Source organism: Macrobrachium nipponense, chromosome 14 (assembly GCF_015104395.2).
Source record: "Macrobrachium nipponense isolate FS-2020 chromosome 14, ASM1510439v2, whole genome shotgun sequence".
NCBI classification, from domain to species: domain Eukaryota; kingdom Metazoa; phylum Arthropoda; class Malacostraca; order Decapoda; family Palaemonidae; genus Macrobrachium; species Macrobrachium nipponense.
Window position 1 is genome coordinate 43260232 of NC_087207.1, and position 3678 is coordinate 43263909.

Below are 3678 nucleotides of genomic sequence, written 5' to 3' on the forward strand. Positions count from 1 at the left end.
AGTAACACATACCTAAAAGTAACAAAACCCCCTTGCATTAGCGATTTGCAGTCTGAATTTGACATAAGAATAAAAGCCATAGTTAGCAGCGGTATGGAAAAAGAAACAAGAAATATAGTCCTGAGTAAGCTAGCGAGAAAACTGCCGTCTTTTAGTTATTTTTACGGAACTCCCAAGATTCACAAGGAGGGGTGTCCTTTAAGGCTCATTGTCGCTAGCTGCAACAACCCTCAGTCGGATCTGTCGTCATGGTTAGTGGAGGTTTTGGGGAAATTAATAGGGACAATTTCGAAATCTCACATTAAGGATTTTATGGATCAAATTAAGGAAAAGAATTACATTTCTATGTACAGCCTAGATATAGTTTCTTCATTCACGAACGTACCACTGAGTTTCGTGCTCGACAACTTGAAAAATTAGTCTCAGATAATATTTTCAAGGCACCTATGCACATAGATAAATTTTGTGATTTGATTAACATTTGCGTTGAATCTACAAATTTTGAGTTTAATGGTTCGTTCTATCAACAAAAATCCGGGTTCTCGATGGGCTCACCTCTCTCCCCTATATTGGCAAACTTATGCATGGAATTTTTCTAAAAGGTTTACGTTGACACACTACCGGAGGACATTAAGCAAGCAGCAACGTGTTCTTCCCTTCTCTTATCAATGGAACGTCCGCTTTCTCCCACGTAGCATTCATTGCAGTCACTGCAAGGTATTACATATACTCCTACATTCTCTCTATTACCCGGGTTATTTTTAATGAGTTTCTTCTTGATTGTACGGCTGTACTGAAAATTTAGTAAGCTCTTTATTATATGGAAGAACAAGAGATGTCTTAAAATCTACGTTTTCAGTTATATCATGAGCGCGTAAAACATCGATCTAGTTTTAGATAGAGACTGTAGTATAAAAAACTTTGGGTAATACAGTTTAGTAAAACTATCTACCAAGAAATTTATTTCTGCGTCAATGAACTGGGGACCACATATTCGGTATGCTCGAAAAAACAAATTGGTTAAAACGTTGTGCTTTACTTTAGGCTCATGATATGAGAAGTAATGAATATAAATGTTTGTGTGATCAACTTTAACTTTATATATAACAAACACTACCAAGACTAGTGGGCTTAAAATTGATATGTATGTTGATCAGAGGGTGGATGATCAACATACCAATTCGTAGCTCTCTATCCTCGATAGTTCTTAAGATCTGAGGACGGACAGGAAAAGTACTGATGGATAGACAAATAGCCATCTCAATAGTTTTCTTTTACAAAAAAAACTGAAAATTGGCTCGGAAACAGGGCGGTAACCATTATTATTCTGAAAAGCTCAGCAAATGAGTGGACGAATAGCTCTAGTAAATTTGATCTTATTAGTGAAGGTACAACTTGTACCAATTGGCTAGTCCCTCTTTCACACCTCTAGCTCCCTTCACCAACCCCGCAGCCCCCTCTCAGACCCCTCGTCTATTTTCCTGTTATTCAAACAGAGATCTTGGTATCTGAGGCAGTTATGATGTTCTTCATGAAGATTAGAAAATATCAAAGGTGAAACTGTACCAATTGCGTTCCAATTTTCTCAGGAAATGGAGAGAGGGCAATGAAAGCACCAGTTCTGAGAAACGTAATTACCGGCACAGCCCAATGCAAATACCCTTTAATCATATAAGACAAAACTTCTCTTTTATATCAACTTTCAGCCTTTTTACCATAGTCGATTTACTTAAGGTGGATTCTTTTGCCTACGAGATGTTTGTTTGGCGGCCTTTGATTGGCTGGTACCGGGAGGTAGGCTGTTCGCTCATTGTGTCATATTTTTGTTTGTAGCTAAGAAAATTAGCAATATGTATATATTTCTTCATTTATCTCACGTTTTGCAAATGATAGGAAAATTTTGGTCATACCGAAGGATTCGTTATTAATTGTACAACTAATTAATCTTTTCCTGAAATCAGTAAGACAAAACACAAAGGAGTTACAACGCGTAAAAGTGAAGAGAGAAACATTTCATTCTTTATACCTGTTTTATTTAGCATCGGATTTTGCATGATTCATGCTATCAAGATAAAATAAAACTTGTGTTTTCATACAGTAAAAGCAACTTAATACGCGGGTGCTTGAGTCAGCCTGAAAGGAAGTCAATCTTTCTTAATTCTCTGTTCTTTATTACGTCACTGAGATTATTGCTCAAATAAGTCTCTGATATCTCTTTCGTTTGAAGATACATTCATATAATAAAATTAGAAACAATATTCTGAAACAACATGATTAAAGCTTAGGCTTAGTTGAAGAGTGCGAAGTCTGTCCACAGAGTTAAACATCTTTGCTGGACTGAATTCCCTGCGGGCCGCCTAGATCTGAGCTAACGATAGCAGATGCATCTATCTGATTATTATTATTTTATCCTTATCAGATATGTCCAGACATACTATATAATATTAGACCGAAAATGTTCGACAGTCATAATTGGAATTCTGTGTATTTATTTACAGAAAATGTAGTGATATAAATATTGTTGAAACTGCAACCTTCCTATATCGCTAATTGGTAACTCAAATCTCTCGCTGAGACGACAAACAGCTTCTTCCCAGCTTTATCCCTATTCGGGGTCGCCGTTTTAAATGAGTCTCTTCCATCTACCTCTGTCCTGTGCCATTTCCTCCCGTACTCCCTTCTCCCTCATCATCTCTAATGCAATCTCTCCACCTGGTCTTAGGCCTTCCTCTCCGTGTTCCATCCACCTCGACGTCAATCGCTTCTCTTGCCATGTTTTGTTCTTCTCTTCTCATCAAGTGGCCATACCATCTTAACCTTGCCTCTTGTACTTTCTTTGATACTTCAGCGACCTTTACTGTACTCCTTATGTGTTCATTTCTAACCCTGTCCATTTTGGTCACATTCTCTCTGCAATACCGTCAAACTTGAATCATTTACGGATGCAACATAAGAAGACATATTCTTCATTTCCTCTTCATATAACACAAGCACCTAAAATCTGAAAGCACCAGCGTATTCAGGGTGAATTTGTTGTATGAAAACACAAGTTTTTATTTTATCTTGATCGCATTAGTGATTCAAAATCCGATGATAAGTACAAACAGGTATAAATAATTAAATGCTTTCTCTTCACTTTTACTCGTTATAATTCCTTTGTGTTTTATCTTATTGATTTCAGGAAAAGGTGGCTTAGTTGTACAATTGATACCGAATCCTATGGTATGACCAAAACTTTCCTATGTTGTGCAGTGCATGAGATAAGTGAAAATGCATAAACATATTGCTAGTTTTCTAAGCCACACGAAAATAATGAGACACTGAGCTAGCGGCCTACCTCCCGGTACCAAGCAATCAAAGGCCGCCAAACAAACGTCGCGTAGGCACAAGAATCCACCTTAATTGAATCGATTATAGTGATCTCTTCCTCTTTATTAACACTTATCAGAGATTTATTTCCCGAATATTCTGTTTCCATTATTTGATATTGAATCTTTGCTTTATTTTCTGCTCCTCAGATTTTTCAAATTCTTTATGTTTTCCTTCATGGTCAAAAGCCATAATCTATTCAAAGAGCAGCTTTGGTAACCAGTAATCTTGATATCAGTTGTAACATAATTCCGTTTAAAAGGTATTCTTTGGGTAATGAAAACCAATTTGCATTCTGGTTGCACTTTG